This window comes from Gopherus flavomarginatus, chromosome 20 (assembly GCF_025201925.1).
Source record: "Gopherus flavomarginatus isolate rGopFla2 chromosome 20, rGopFla2.mat.asm, whole genome shotgun sequence".
NCBI lineage: Eukaryota > Metazoa > Chordata > Testudines > Testudinidae > Gopherus > Gopherus flavomarginatus.
Genome location: NC_066636.1, coordinates 25,447,521 through 25,464,522, shown reverse-complemented (window position 1 = coordinate 25,464,522; position 17,002 = coordinate 25,447,521). Strand labels below are relative to the sequence as shown.

The 17,002-nt window shown below is 41.3% G+C and overlaps 1 protein-coding gene across 6 annotated transcripts in view; it reads left to right on the top strand.

Annotated features, from left to right (window-relative positions):
* ASH1L (ASH1 like histone lysine methyltransferase) overlaps nucleotides 1–17,002 on the top strand; it is a 170,435-nt gene that overhangs the window by 24,113 nt on the left and 129,320 nt on the right. The window contains exon 1 of one of the 6 annotated variants that reach the window (XM_050930029.1): nucleotides 6,422–6,505. The exons of the other annotated variants lie outside the window; for them this stretch is intronic. The gene's annotated coding sequence lies outside the window, so the exon portion shown is untranslated. Of the gene's footprint in view, nucleotides 1–6,421; nucleotides 6,506–17,002 lie in introns of those variants that run through there. 6 annotated transcript variants of the gene reach the window in all.

Sequence of the window (17,002 nt, the reverse complement as noted above, 5' to 3'; positions counted from 1 at the left end):
GTACAATATTACCTTCTACCCAAGAAGGGAAATGGGCCCAATAACTTCCACTCAAGTGATATACTCTGCTAAATACTTATTTGGTGGTGAAAAGACCAGGATTAATTATATATAAAAAGGGAATTAAAATCAGTGCATCTCTCTGTCCTTGTGTAGGCTGAGCAGGGTTAGATACAGTGGAGCTGCACTGGTGGTGAATAATGGTGGACAAGGCCCCAATACCTGTTAGCAGCAACAAGTGCAGTTGTGCTGGTATTGACAACAGTTTAACTGCTATAAGCACCTTTGCTCAGTCTCCTGTCTCGCACTTTGATGGGGGAAAACCTCCCCATTATAATCCATAAACCCACCCACCTTATCCTTCCATCAGATTCTTCTCTACTGTAGTAACTACTGAACACTGCCATCTGATCATGTCTAGCCAGATGGTGAGCTGAGACTAATACTTATTATGCAAAACACATTAGTTTTTTTGCTCTTCCTCACCCCACCTATAAAATGTTTCAACTGTGTGCTATGTCTTGTCAGAAACCTAGACTCTAAGAGCTCTGGGACAGATACTGTCTTTTTACTACATATTTGCACAGGACCTAGCACAAAGGGTCTCTTATCCTTTATTAGGATCCCTAGGTACAACTATAATATAAAGAATAAATAATAAAATGCTAATGGAGGCAGGAATAAACCATTTTTAACAGTGTCAGGAAAAGTTACTCCAAACAGATGTACTTGTCACTGTGAAAAAATAAGATGTTGTAGTTAGAAAAGGTATAAGATTCTCAAGCCTTGTCTATGCCATGGAAAAATCTTTTGTCATTTTTAACAGTCTGATTATAGCAAGGGTTTACAGACAGGTTGGTGATTGCTTTTTGGTAACAGTTCCTAAATTCTATGACAACGTTAATTTATTTTGTTACCATGAAATACTCTTTATTTGCATCCCTCCCACCCCCATACAGATATACACAGTTCATGGCTCATAGTTGAAAATACTTCAGTGTAAAATTCACTGATGATTATTTTCCACAGTTTTTATTTTTTGATAATGGAGCTTTTTGCTGTGCACTGCAGGTGGCTTGGCTCCACTCCCCAGGCCCCCATTCCCATGTTATTGTCAAGGTGAACTGGCTCAGAATGTCCTTTCGCCGTGTGTGCCAGAGAATGAAGGAACTTGTAGGTGGCTTCAGTGGCTCATCTCCCCACTTCTTTGATTGCTGTACTGTTTAAAACAAAACAAAACAGCTAGGGCTTGTCTACAGTACGCAGCTTTTAGCGACAAGGCTGTGTCAACACAGCCTTGTCGCTAAAAGTCAGCGTGTGTAAACACACTCTGTCGGTTTTTTGTCAGCACTTTTGCCGACAAAATACTTCCAGCCCCACGAGCGGTGTTAGCTTTGTCGGCAGGAGAGCACTCCTGCCGACAAAGCCACGTTCACACTGTCACTTGTGTTGGCAAAATTTTTGTCTTTAAGTATCCTTGAAAGACACAAGGTTTGTCGACCACATCACAGTGTAGACAAGTCCTAGAAAGTGAGAGAGTAGACAGGTGGAGAGTCAAATCAGAAGGATTGCAGAGACCACTACTAAAGAAGAAAGAGGAATCCTACATAAAATGTGTCTGGAATGCTCTGCCTTTGGATATCATCTTTCTCCACATGTTAGACTGGATGATCCAGTGCATTTGATCTAACATCTCTCAGGTTTAATTGCTGTGGTTTGAAGAGAGTGCATTTTCTATGAGGTGTGAAATTTGCTCCCACCTCAGTTCATCATAGGCTGAGTCTGTGGATCATCATAAGCTGAATCTGTGGTCATGCTGCAAGGCCTATTTATTCTCCAGGCTTTTCCTTGGAAAAGGGATACATTTTGATGGGAAGTGGCTTATTTAAGAGTTTTGAGATAAGTTGGTAGAATTTAAAGATTTGTTTGAATTTATTTTTTTTAAAACTTGTCATGTGGAACTATACCTAGAGCTTCAGGTGTGTTTTTAAAACAAAAAAGAAAACAGTAAAAATGGAATAAATAAAATACGTCTCTGAAAATTAAGGGCTTGAAGTGAATGTCTTCATTTTAATATTATTTTAATTCTAAACTAATTTTGCCCCTGCCCCTTTCCAGTTCTTTTCCAAACATCACTTTAGATATCAGATTACCACCAAATTAAGAATGCATGCTAATGACAATGGACATGGGATAAAAATCTAAACACTGTGAAACCTCATCTTGAGCACTTTCCATCCTATGTCAGAGACCTGAGAGGGTCTGTCTCTTCAACACTTGGCAACACTTTGTTTGGCTTGTTTTTCCCGTAAAGTAGTACTGAAATTAAACAGAAAATTTCGTGCCATGCCAAGCCATATTAAAATAGTGTGTGGAAAACCTTTTTTTTTTTTTTTTTTTAATTGTTAAACATGGAAGTGTATATCCCTTTAAGTTAAAAAACCATTGAGGGTAAACAGCAGAGTGCCCTTCCAATTGTTCTCCAGAGCAGTTAAGAACCATTTTTCTTTTACTCTGAGTGACTTGCAAAGGATTTTTTTAAAATGGAGCTTGTTCTTTTTGTCTTTCAATAATAGGTAAAAGTCTGAAACTCTTTTTTATAATGTCTCTTTCTGCCATTCTATTAACATTATAAATACAAGGAATATATGCAGTGTTGTAGCTGCATCGGTCCCTGGATATTAGAGAGACAAGGTGGGTGAGGTAATATCTTCTGTTGGGCCAACGTCTGCTGGTGAGAGAGAGACAAGCTTTTGAGCTACACAGAGGTATTCTTTAGGCCTGGATCCAATATAAAAGATATTACCTCACCCACCTTGTCTTTCAAATATAAGGAATGTAAGTTCTAGCCTTTTTGCATAGTTTTGCTAAAAAAGTGTGTTGGTCATAGAAGATGTACATTGGCAGTTTTTTACACCTTAATTGAAACAGTGGAAGTACTGAATCTTTATCAAAGGCTTTCTTTCTCGAGAATTTTTAGCATTTAAAGTTAAGTAGAGGAAAACAAACACATTAGATTGCTTAACTAAAAATGTCTTTCCCTCTTTTCCCTCTCAGTTACATAATGTTCACACTCTGCTCTAGTTCTCCAGTAAACATAGATAGATATGTCTTCACTGCATCATTAGCTCAAGGTATATCCTGAAGGTTATCCCTAGCTGGACCCACAACCACACACACAATTGCTAGCTCAAATTAAGTGCAGTGTTAAGCTCAAGGTAGCTCGCTTGTTGGATGTGGGAGTGGTGTTTGAAGCTCGTGGGGACTCAGCTCTAGAGTTTTCCAGCTTAGGCAAAACCTGCAATTTAAAATGTTTAAAAAAAAAAAAACACTTTCAAAAGTCATCATTATGCATTATAAGGAAGCAACAAAGATGACATATCCAGGTTTTTCCCTTTCAAGTCTGTCCCTGTTGTGTTTACTGCTGAGGAATTGGGTATGAAGGCATGTTATAAACATTCTTCACATATAAAGAGCTCGTGTTCTGAGATAGAAACTGACTGTTCAACCACACAGCTCATTTGAAGCTAGAAGTACACAATCAGGCAGCAGCAGAGACAAGACACACAAAAAAACAAATATAGTACAGTACTGTGTGAAATGTAAACTACTTTTAAAAGGTGGGGGAAGGGGATTAATTTTTTTTGACAAGATAAGGAAGCTGTCTTGCTTTTAACCATCTTAATTTAAATGATTTTTTCTTCTGCATACTAAAGTTTCAAAGCTGTATTAAGTCAATGTTCAGTTGTAAACTTTTGGAAGAACAACCATAATGTTTTGTTCAGAGTTACGAACATTTCAGAGTTACAAACAACCTCAGTTCCCAAAGGTTTGTAACTCTGAGGTTCTACTGTATTCGATTATGCTTGAATAAAGTGTCCTTTTTTATTCCCTTTTGTTCTGTCAGCTGTCTTACATACAGCTGACCACAAAGTGGACTGTAACAGGTGACTGGAGGTTCTCCTTAGTCCTGAGGTTCTAGGTGGTAGTTTGGGCAGTTGCTTTTTATCCTGAGATCTCTTTTCATGGATGGTTCTGCAGCATTTCATGCTGTTCTTTCCTGCTGAATGTTTATATGAAATTACTAAGAAGGTTAGCATGGAATCGTGGACTGTGGTGTCTTTTAGTTTGCTGATGGCATCTTACTCTGCATCTCCATCTCATCTGAACTGGAACAAATGACCTGAGGTCTAAATGAAATTGTTGGATGAGGGCCAGTTCACTGAGGCTCAACCCTGACAAGACTGAGATAACAGTAGTAGTTTGGGGGAAGCAACATGAAGAGTTTTCAAAGATTACATCTGCACCCCCGATGGAGAGCATGTGTCAGCTATTTGTTACAGTGGTAGTGACCAAGAATTTCATTGGTTTTTGACAAGATGAGTGCTACAGTTTTTTTCATATATGGTTTTTCATTTCAAGTCTAGGCTACTGCAGTGCTGCCTCAATGGACCTGTATTATGAGGGCATATGGAAGCTTAAAATACCACACCTTTCTATTAAGACACAAGCCACTCAGCACATTGCATCAGTTCTATGTAATCTATAGTCTGTTACTTTTCGGGTGGAGTTAAAGGTACTGATTTTTAAGTGGACCTAGTCGCTTGAGACAGTGCCACTCTCTCTGTGAGTGGTACTGCTGCATTTGTGAGCAGTAGACACTTGAGCTACAATTCCTCTTGTTTAAATGGAAGAAGCATTTGGCAGGGCTTACTGTATGTGGGGGATCTTTGGCTCTGGAATTCATCTGCTTGATCTACCAAAGCACGCATTCGTTAAATTTCTAGGCACATTTCAAAGCCTATTTTTCTAGGCATTAGGTGATGAGGGTGGACTGAAAGTGGAGGGCAGTGAGATGAGGTTACTGTCACTGTTTTTTGTTTGCCACTGTAGGCCTCCATAATAATAGCTTTCTGATGCATACCATAGTCCTATAAAAATTGTTTATTTTGAATTAAATTTGATCAACTGTTTCCTTACAACAACAAATATTTATAAGTAAGGAAATCATAAGCAACAATTCCCATGTCCAAGAATTAGCCCACTGCCATCACAATATTCAGCAACACAATAAGACCTTTACATGGCAGTGTTACAACTCTGTAGTTTGTTTGCTCTGTTGTGATTTAAAAATAGTGGACTAAAGTGTTTCCACATGACTTTGTTATGGCATTTCCATTGTTGATCATTGCATCCACATAGCTCGGCAGCAGTGTCCACTAGCCATTCAGCATTACTGGGCAAATATCCCATGATGTACTGTTCTGCTGCTTTGCTCTGTTTTTTTTTCTTGTGGGGCATTGTCGGATGCATACCAGAAACTACAGGACACAGAATTTGAGGTCCAACTAACAAATTTCCATGATTCCTCTCTTGTCATCCATTCCATTTTGCCAGCACCACTTTCAAACTGATGTCAGGCAGCCTGAAGGATCCAGTGCTGAGCACCATGATCATGACGGTCATTAATATGAACAGAATGATATACATGCATTCTGAGTTGCTCCAGTGGATCAGTTTGGCTCTGCAGCTTTAAAAGAGCCGTTGATGCTGCAGTGGTATGGCTAATGGCTGAGGATGAAATTGAGCATTTGCTTCTGCAGAGCATATATGTGGAGCACCTGTACTCGGTGGGACATCACTTCTAGTCTTGGCCAGCTATCACTGACTGGTGGGAGAGCGTAATGATGCAGAACTGAGATGACTAGCAGTAGTGACACAACTTGCTTCAACTTTCCTAGAAATCTGTGCAGATCTCATCTCTGAGTTGCAGTGGCAGAAGACTAACATGAGCTTTCCTTAATATAGAGAAGCATGTTACCATCATCATCTGGAAGATTGCCACTCCCAGTTACTACCGGTTGGTAGGGAATCCAGGTTGATGTGGGTAAATCAACTGTTGGAGGTGCTATGAGGAGGATGCTGTTATGTCAAAGCTTGGCAGTGCACAGGAGGTTATTGATGTATTTGCACAGATGGGATTCCCAAACTGTATTAGGTTTGTTGATGGGACACGCATTCCTATTCTTTGCACCCCGCACCAGGCCAAAGACTTGATTAACAGGAAGGGGTGTTTTTCCATGGTATGGCAGCCTGCTTGATCATTGTGGAAGATTTGCCACTATTAATGTGGAGTGATCTGGAAAGGTCCATGATGCAAAGATATTTAAAAATTCATGCCTGTCCTCTTGAATGAGCAAAGGAACTTTTGTTCATTGGAACACCGGACATTAATGGAGTTATGCTTATTCCTATCATTCTTGGAGACCCAGCTTACCTTCTGAAAAGGTTGGAGGAGTTTAGCTGTATGTGAATTACTTTTTTAAGTTATTAAATGCATTTGAATAGCAGGGGGTGAGGGAAGTGACAATGCTACTTTGAAAGTGTGGGAGGAGCAGTGCTCCTTGTGGACTTTCCAGGTGCCCTGACAGGGCTGCCGGTTTCCTGGCAGGAGGGAGAAGTCTTCGCCTCTGCAGCCCACTGTAGTGGGGCTCTGTCACACCAGGTAATTGTCCCTTCAGTCTTATCCCCAATGTGGGAGTTGGAGGTGCTAAGCCCTGAAACAGAAGGCAAACCCAGCTCAATACTGGGCCATCCCCCAACCTTCCAGTGAGGTACCCATCTATCTCCCTTCAGACTTGTGTCCCAAACAGTTTCTTATTTATGCATAACTCACTCTTGGTCTGTCTACTCTTCCCTAGTGGCTGCTCCAGTTAGCAGGTCCAGCCCTCTGCAAGCAAAGCTCCTTCATTGTGGCCCTCTATTTTGATGAAGAGAATACTTAATGGAAGAGATTATCTGCATCATTTTATTTTTCTGATAGCCTCTCTGTGGGTGACAACTCCCCTTTCTGTGCAATTACAGGTTTTAAGGGAAATCAGGAAAAAAAAAAGCCACAGGAGTGGAACAATAAGTGCCTGGTAATCTGAAAGCCAATACTAATAAAATTCCTTTTCCCACAATTTTGGAATGCCATTCCCATCATCTCTTCCCACTCTGTGATTCCTTTTAAGATGGTAAGATGTTTTCAGGCTTACTTCACAATATTTGTGGTGTCTGGCATTATTGTTAGTTTTCTGGGGTGCCTGAAATTTGTAGAGTGGATGCCTGGAGGTATCTTTTTGTTTTTTAGTTTTTCTTGTGGACTGTAAGGTTGATGGCTGGATGCATCTTCTCTCTTTTTAGATGGATGGTGGCGCATTAGTAATTGCACATGAAGCTCGGCAGGCTGTTTTTATGTTGGATGACATCACGTTTAGCCAAGTCACCAGTAGACAGAAAAAGTTCCTGTTCAAAAAGGCAGTGGGCAAAAGGAGAAGATATGCAATGCTGTCATTTAAATGGATGGTTTCTCTGCAGCTGCCGCAAGATTAGAAGGGAACAACCTTGCTATATGGGGAACCCTAATAGAGCTGCTTTGCCAGGCAATCTTTGAGCAAAAATTTAACACTATCTTTTTGTCTTGAATTCTTTTATTACTCCTATAGGTCGGCTTAAAGTGCACTGCAAAATTTAATAGAATTCTGCTTTAAGTACTCTGTATCCAATGTGACAAAGTTCCTCCTCTATCTGTGTGGTCCTGTGCTTATTAGCAGATTTGTTCACCTCACAGATTCACCATGTAGGTCAGGGAACAGCCCAGAGACCTGCTGCTTGGGTAGAACCCATAGTCCAGGTCCATTCCTCCTGTGTCTGATCAGGAGTTGGGACGTTTGGGGGGAACCCAGGCCCACCCTCTACTCCAGGTTCCAGCCCAGGGCCCTGTGAACTGCAGCTGTCTAGAGTGCCTCCTGGATCCACTGCGTGACAGCTACAACTCCCTAGGCTACTTCCCCGTGGCCTTCTCCCAACACCACCTTTATCCTCACCACAGGACCTTTCTCCTGGTGTCTGATAATGCTTGTATTCTTCAATCCTCCAGCAATACACCTTCCCACTCTCAGCTTCTAGTGCCTCTTGCTCCCAGCTCCTCGCATGCACACTACAAACTGAAGTGAGGTCCTTTTTAAACTCAGGTGCCCTGATTAGACAGCCTGTCCTAATTGATTGTAGCAGTTCCTTCTTAATTGGCTCCAGGTGTCCTAATTAGCCTGCCTGCCTTAATTGATTCTAGCAAGTTCCTGCTTGTTCTGGAACTGCCCCTGTTACCTTACCCAGGGAAAAGGGATCTACTTAATCTGGGACTAATATATCTGCCTTCTAACACTCCTGTATCCATCTGGCAAGACCCTGTCACACCAAATATATTATAGTGCTTTAAAATATCTGTGCATTTTGACTGTCTCTGTAGCCTGATTTGAGGCATTTACCTCATGAACTCTATGAAGTTCAGTAACACCTGAGTGCACTAATGAACATAAATCACTGTACCTTTTCTCATTTTTGTTTGTATGTGGGGCTACACTAAAGATGCTTTACATGCAGTATACTTCCTTTCTTAACACCTGTGGTGCCAACATCCTGAGCAAAGGAGGCATGGGGTGGAGGAAAGGGCAAGCAAGCAGAAAATGTCTCAATAAAGAATGGGTTTTCTGCGATGCAGAAAAGGTACTGGTGGCTGTAGGGTTAGATACAAAAGAGAATTAAAAAAATAAAGTTTGAGTGGCACAGATGACATGGACAGCATATTGGGAGGGAGAGGGTTTAAATGCATTGCAGGTGAAGAGGGTCTTCAAACTCTGCCCAAGTTGGTGCTGAAAATCCCATATCAGGAAAAAGTAGTTTAAATTCCCCAAAGTGGCTATATTATAGTACAACACAATTCGTAGTGTCACATCTTTCCTCTGCAGCAGTTTCAGGCAGGGTGATGGTAGAGCCCTCCTCCAGAGTGATTTCCATATGGCTGGCTGTATTGGATTCTTGTGCGTTGTCCATATCAAGCAAGTCCTGTAGTTCTTGGCTACCATGATAAATCTCCTCCTGGTTGGACAGCATGGCATTCTTGAGGTCAAGCAAGGAGTTGGCACTATTGGGCACTTGCCATGTGGTGTGCGGTGCTATCTATCACATGATCTTTATGTTCAGTGATGGTATTGCTTTCAAAAATGTGGTGCAGTTCCTCATAATATGGACAAGTAGTAGTGGCATTACTGAAGGTCCTGGTCCCTTATCTTCAGGTACTTATTCCAGACCTCCTTTTGCTTTGTCTTTTGCACTGGGACCTGCTCTGAAAGTGCTCATTCACCTTTGTTTTTGCTGACTGGGCCTTGTAGATGTCAGCATTACAATGAAGCTTACTCAGATGGAACTGCATATGTATGTCTCCAAAGAGTCCAACCAAGTCCAGGACCTCTGCATGTTTCCACATGGAAGCATGGGGGCAGCACGGCTGCTATCATCAGTATGTGATCTCACTATTGTCTGGTATTGAAAAGGGGCATTCCTGTCTGCCTGCCAGCATTTAAACAGAGATATTACATTAAGACAAGATGGCCTGGAGCAATGGAGAGCGCAAGTACAAAAGCAGGTCAACCCAGGTGTGAAGTAGTGCAGTTTGGGATACTAGCTGGAGGACTGCCAACAGCACAGTAGTTAGAAATTGGTCCACACAAACGTTAGAGCAAATGAAGTGACTGCAAAGTGGAGTTACTCTTGTTCCAAGGAGGATTACTTACTGCAACCTAAGATGCTAAATAAATCGCTTTGAATACCATTTTGGTGTGGACATAAGGCACTGTAGTATAGCTACTTACTACAGCAATGGAAAGGGTTTTTTCATTGGTATAAGTCCATCCCTTGAGGGTTGGTAACTAGGTCGATGGAAGAATTCTTCCATTTGACCTAATGGTACATACACTATGACTTAGGTCGATTTAACTACATGTCTTAGGGGTATGAATTTTTCAAACCTCTGAGTGACCAAACCTAGATCAACCAATGGTTTAGGTGTAGACCAGACCAAGGCCTAATACTCTTAATGCAGTCACTCTCAATTCAACAATGCCATCACCTTCAGTGCACTCAAAGAAGTGAAAATTGTCCTTAACTTGTATCTTCCAGTGCTACATTTAATAACTTAATGACAATTTACAGTTTTAAAATTTCAGTTTTAGCATTTTCACCTATGATGCTGAGAATAGAAAGGTGACTTACATAGTCAGAATTTTTTTTCAAAAGCAAACCCCTATATGTTTGACTTTAAATCAGAATCATGTGTAATACATATTAGAAAAAAAATTGGAAGTGTACACAACACACCTACAAAAATGCAGAATGTTAGAGAAAAAAATTGACGCTATCAGCAGATTCAGGAAGTAAATACTGTATTGCTTTACACTTAGGTTTTCTTCACAACCATAAGGACTATAAACATTTTTAAAATGAAAATTTAGGTTTATAGATTCATAGACTCTAGGACTGGAAGGGACCTCGAGAGGTCATTGAGTCCAGTCCCCTGCCCTCATGGCAGGACCAAATACTGTCTAGACCATCCCTGATAGACATTTATCTAACCTACTCTTAAATATCTCCAGAGATGGAGATTCCACAACCTCCCTAGGCAATTTATTCCAGTGTTTTAACCACCCTGACAGTTAGGAACTTTTTCCTAATGTCCAACCTAAATCTCCCTTGCTGCAGTTTAAGCCCATTGCTGCTTGTTCTATCATTAGAGGCTAAGGTGAACAAGTTTTCTCCCTCCTCCTGATGACACCCTTTTAGATACCTGAAAACTGCTATCATGTCCCCTCTCAGTCTTCTCTTTTCCAAACTAAATAAACCCAGTTCTTTCAGCCTTCCTTCATAGGTCATGTTCTCAAGACCTTTAATCATTCTTGTTGCTCTTCTCTGGACCCTCTCCAATTTCTCCACATCTTTCTTGAAATGCGATGCCCAGAACTGGACACACTACTCCAGTTGAGGCCTAACCAGCGCAGAGTAGAGCGGAAGAATGACTTCTCGTGTCTTGCTCACAACACACCTGTTAATGCATCCCAGAATCACGTTTGCTTTTTTTGCAACAGTATCACACTGTTGACTCATATTTAGCTTGTGGTCCACTATGACCCCTAGATCTCTTTCTGCCATACTCCTTCCTAGACAGGTTCTCAAAGCAAATAATTGACAATGAAAATATTAGTTGGCTATCACTGCAATGTGGCTAGAAATAGTTATTCATACTGTTAATAAAATATGAACACATTAAAGAATACCCTGTGTCTTTTATCTTGCCACAATACCTAAATTAGTCTTTTTTGCATATTGGGAATAAGAAATTTTTTTCTCTTGGGATCTTATTGGAGTCATCTAAAGTGATTCTAACTTGTAAACTAACATTTAATTGAAAATTCTCAGAAATCATTTTGAACATAAATTTGGAATGGATACACTTTATTACTCATACATATCAGGTTTAATCTCTGCTTTAAATTCTGATCTCAATGCAGCCCTAATTATGGAGCCACATTGCATAAAAACATAAGAATGCTGGGTCAGCCCAATGGTCCATCTAGCCCAGTATCCTGTCTTCCGATAATGGCCAGTGCCAGAGGCTTCAGAGGGAATGAACAGAAGAGGGAAATTTGTCGAGTGATCCATCTCCTGTCATCCAGTCCCAGCTTCTGGCATTCACAGTTTTAGGGACACGTGGAGCATGGAGTTGCATCCCTGACCATCTTGGCTAATAGCCACTGATCCTCCATGAACTTTTTCCTAATTCTTTTTAAAATGCAGTTATATCTTTGGCCTTACCATAGGTTGACTGTGTGCTGCGTGAAGAAGTACTTCATTTTGTTTGTTTTAAACCAGTTGCCTATTAATTTCATTGGGCGATTCCCCTGGTTTTTGTGTTGTGTGAAGAGGTAAAATACATTTCCCTATTCATTTTCTCCACACCATTCATGATTTTATAGACTTCTGTCATATCCCCCCCCCCTTAGCTGTCTCTTTTCTAAGATGAACAGTCTCAGTCTTTTTAATCTTTCCTCATATGGAAGTTGTCCCATATCCCTAATCATTTTTGTTGCCCTTCTCTGTACTTTTTCAAATTCCAGTATATCTTTTAGAGATGAGGCAACCAGAACTGCTAGAGCAATACTGCACATGGTATTCAAGATGTGGGCATATCATGGATTTATACAGTGGCATTAAGATATTTTCTGTCGTCTTATCTATCCCTTACCTAATGGTTCCTGACATTGTTAGCTTTTTTTGACTGTCGCTGCACACTGAGCAGATGTTTTCAAAGAACTATCCATGATGACTTCAAGATCTTTCTTCAATGGTAACAGCTAATTTAGATCTCGTGTTTTTATATGGGATTATTTTTTCCAGGGTGCATTACTTTGCATTTATCAACACTGATAAAGCTCTCCAAATCCCACCTATCCAAGATCCAGCATGGGCAAAATGGGACTACCCCCTTCCTACCCTCTCCCTCATATTGACCATTTCTACGCTGGTCCAGTCATCAGCATAGTTTAGAGAAGCTTCAGGGCTCCTCTATACAATGCTAGTTGCCAACAGCCCATAGGCACCATTTCCGTAAATAGGGATTTCTGGAATTGATATGGTCGGGCATAGGTGCTGGAAGTAAGGGTACTGTAGGTACTGCTGAACCCCCTGGCTTGAAGTGATTTCCATCATATATAGGGTTTACAGTTTGGTTCAATGGCTGTCAACAGCCCCACTATAAAATTGTCATCAAGAAGATATCCTTGCACCAGGGGAATTCTTAGTGGCCAGGCAATCCCAAAAAATGTAAAGGGACCCTACGAGGACCAAGAATCTTGCCTATAATGTTATGAATTCATAACACAGCTATTTTTATTTAATACATAAGGGAGTGTGTTTTGTAAAATTGGCTGCTGTACATGTTTGCTGACATATTAGAGACCAGAATCTCTGTGTAGACTTCCATGGAACACAATGGAATGAACAGCACAGGAGGTAAATTCAGTGAAGTTACACAACCCTAAAGAAGCATGCTTTACATCTGTCATGGAGTGTAGGGGAGTCAGGGCCCTACACCCCCCACTTCCTGCGATTCACTGTGACTCTTAGCCAGCCAGTAAAACAGAAGGTTTGTTAAACAACAGGAACACAGTCCCAAGCAGGGCTTGTAGATACAACCAGAACCCCTCAGCCAGGTCCCTCTGGGGGGCAAGGATCTTAGACCCCAAACTTGGGGTTCCCTGCCTCTTCCCAGCCAGCCTAAAACTGAAACCAAAAACCCCTCCAGCAGGGTCTCTCCCTTGGTCCAGTTTCTATGGCAAAGGTGTTAACTCGCCCCACCTCCTCCTGGCTCAGGTTACAGGTCTCAGGTACCGTCCCTCACCTAAAGTCATCCCCTGCTCTCCCATCCCTCACGCAGACAGTTCCAGTAAAACTAAATGACATTCCCAGGTCAGTCCACCCCGCTCCCTACTGCATCACAGCATCCCAATGCTGTTTTTAGTTTCTTTTGATAAAACTGCAAATGGGCACATATTGTGTGGACCTTAAATTGAGATTAGCAAAGACCAGTTTAAACTACGTGAAGAAATAACTATTCTAAGAATTCACATCCAGTTTAAGCAATATGTGGAAAGTTGTAGAGTCATGTAACCCTAAGAAATATTTTAATTCTCTATTAATAAACTATTTTTATATTTAAACATACACACACACAGCCTTTCAAAGGTTCTACTTAATATTTTTATGATCATCAACTAAAGTATTTCCAAAAGCAAGAAGTGGAAATGTTAGCATGAACATTGACATCTTCATCATAATAATACCTAGATCTGATACAGAGCTTTTCACCAGTTCTAAAAGCACTTTACAAAAGTCAAGAATTCCACTTACATTTCAGGAAGATTTTATGTATAATAGCAAATGCTATTAGCCACAATTTTCAGATTCAGTAACTAAATCATAGTGATTTATCTGAGTGGCTCTATGGTATGGAAAATTAGGCAATGGCTATGGAACCAAAAGACCTGTGTGCTAATCTTGAGTGTGGTGTTCAGTTTGCTATATTTTTAGAACTTTCTTATCAGAATTTGAAATTAAGGTGGCTGTGAGTGTGTTGCAGGCACAGAGAGTGCCCGAGGCAAGCAACAGTGGTTCGTGCCTGGAGTGCTTAGCGCCAATGAACACACACCAGGGTGGAGAAGCAAGCAAAGTTTATTTGAGATCTCAAAGCGGTGCTGGGAGACTTGGCATGCCTCAGATCCAGCCCTCCTACACAAGCGGCTTTTCCCTTTTTATAAGTTTTTTTTCTCTTTCTTCTTTCTTTCCCCCCTCCTCCTTCCTCCCCCTGTAGCAGTTATGTAAGTGCAGGTGCATTAAGTAATCTTGGCCGTGGCAGCTCGTTAGTAAGTTTTCCTTCTGCAAGTTATCTTGTCCTTCTGCTAAAGGTGCACAGGCCTCATTATTTCTGCTTTAGACCAGTTAGAACTGTTGCAACTGATAACGACTGTTACACCTGGCCTTTTAGGTCGATTAAAGTTCAAACATGGAGGGACTCTTGTCTGCTGAGGCCCAAAACCAGGAAGGCTCCATACCCTTGTGGCCTTCCACCCTCCCGAGTTACTTAGGGTTATGCTTAGTGACACCAACAACTCCCTCCTTTGAGAATACTCAACAAACTTTTGGCTGAGTGTTCTCACATTTAAAGGATAACATGTGATTTAGCTCTAGGGAGCTGAAGTGCTTTACAGCAAGCAAGCAAGAGAAGAGTAACAATACACAACACCACACCAGTGAGCAGGAGGTGAACAATGCCTTCCCCTAGTCCTCCCAGGTTGGGTAACCAGCCCCAGAGGGAATCAGAAATAGTGGGTTTCCTTTCCTGGGCATTCCACTGTTCAAAAGCCTGTTTGGCTGACAGGATGTGCTTGTTAATATCCTGTGCTCTTTCTGGGACATAAGTACAGCATTCATCCCCTATAAGGGCGACACCCCGCCCTGGGAAGCCACACTTCCACCCAGGAAGTGTCCACGTAGGTCTCGATCACAGATCAGATGGTATTTCTGATGCGTCTGTAAGGGCAGTGGGCTAAGTCTGGTACTCAAGATCACTCCAAATGGCCATCAGCTGGTCATTCAGGAAATCCTGAATTCCTAAACTTACTAGATCCCACTGCAATGCCTTCCCAGCCTCAGTGATATTCAATACCATCTTTCCTTGGTGTAGTACTATAATACACCTGTTATTTAACTATTCTCAGGTACTTTCAAAAGGCATCGACATTAATAGCATAGGAGGGGGGGTTACATTATTAGTCACTCTCCAGGACACAGGGCGCAGCCTGTAGAATAAACCCCAAGCTCCAATCAATACCACATTCCCAAGCATGGGTCCCACAAATGTCCTCTAGCCAGTGTATAATTCTTTGTTTCTTCACCAGGGTCAGTTCTTAATGTCCTTTCTAGTCAGGAATTCCTGGACTTCGGCAATTTCTGAGTGTTCCTTCTTCTTTCCCGAAACAGTCGTGGTTCAGCGTCCTACAGGGGAGAGGTTACTAGCACATCACCGTGTAATGGTTTTGATTCTTCTAGAAAAATTCAAAGGCACAGTAGATCTGTCAGTGGACAAGGGAGAGGTTACTAGCACTTCACCTTGTACTTTTTCCCTGCTGTCCAGAAGGCACAGTGGAGCTAGAAGGCGAAATAGGCTAATCATCAGTAGGAGAATTCTCCCGATGTGGAGGGGTCTTTTTGCAGTGAGAATCTTGGGTCCAAGCAGTCAGTCTTTGGCACTTCACAGTGGTGTTGGTAGGTAACAGGACTTAATAAGAGCCTTTCCAGGGTGGAGCCAGAGCAGTCTTTCATTGGTGGATCTTTACATCAATCCCGTCTCCTGGTTCCAAGGAGTGGCAGGGCTGTTAGGGTCTTTGGGTAGCGCTTCTTTACCTGTGAGAAAAGAAACTTAACACATTTCATTAGTGCCTGGCAGTGTTTTGCAAATCTCATAGCTGCGTGGGCAAATTCAAGCCCTCCTTTTCCTGGTTGTTAGCCAAGTCTTAACTGTGAGCAGTGTCCTTGAATGGAGTCAGTGTCTTACCTATAGTCTGAGCTTGCTATTTTATTTCTTTTTTCCAGTTAATTCATTCTGTTCTTTATCCTTCTTCCCTTCTTGGCTTCTTTTAACCTGCAAAGGAAACTTCCACTTTTCACTTATACACCTTTTTCCCAGCAATGAACACCTACACATTGTCATTATACAGTACATTAGTCTTATTATTCAATATATGCCACATATACCCTTTTACTAAAATAACCTTATTACAGAACTTTGGAGCAACAAGCTAGAACAAGCACACCCACTTTGAGGAGTTCATTCAATTCAACCTCTAGTTCAATAGCCTCCCACCATCCCCAGCCCTCTGGCTAGAAATCTGAGGTAGCCAGAAAGATCCCATGTACAATATGGGGAGTGGGTTAACTTTTCATGTCTTTGCTTTCAAAGACTGTTGGTATGCAAATTTTAACAACAATTTTTGCAATTAACAACTTGGCCAATGAAGTTTCTTTTCCTTACTTAAGGAAATGCATTAGACTTTAGTATATCACATTCTCCTGATTTATCCAAACACTTTGTATTCCAAGGTGAACAAGACAAGTATCTGCATTTTAATTTAACCTTTTTGTTTAATTTTAAAATAGACTATTCTATGAAAATATTAAACACAACAATTCCAGCCACAAGACAAACACCACAGGACAGAACATAGAACACAAAACATGATTCCTATTGTGCCAGTAAATGCATTGTACGTTGAATGCTGTTCAGCTGACCTCAGTTTTCTCTGGTTATCTGAAAGACAAAAAAACAGAGGTCTACCCACCCCTTCTGGGCAGACAATCATCGCTTGAAATATACAAATACCCTTAGAAGCAGCAAAGAATCCTGTGGCGCCTTATAGACTAACAGACGTTTTGGAGCATGAGCTTTCGTGGGTGAATACCCACTTCCTCAGATGCATGTAATGGAAATATCCAGGGGCAGGTATATATATGTGTGCTAGCAAGCAAGCTAGAGATAACGAGGTCAGTTCAATCAGGGAGGATGAGGCCCTGT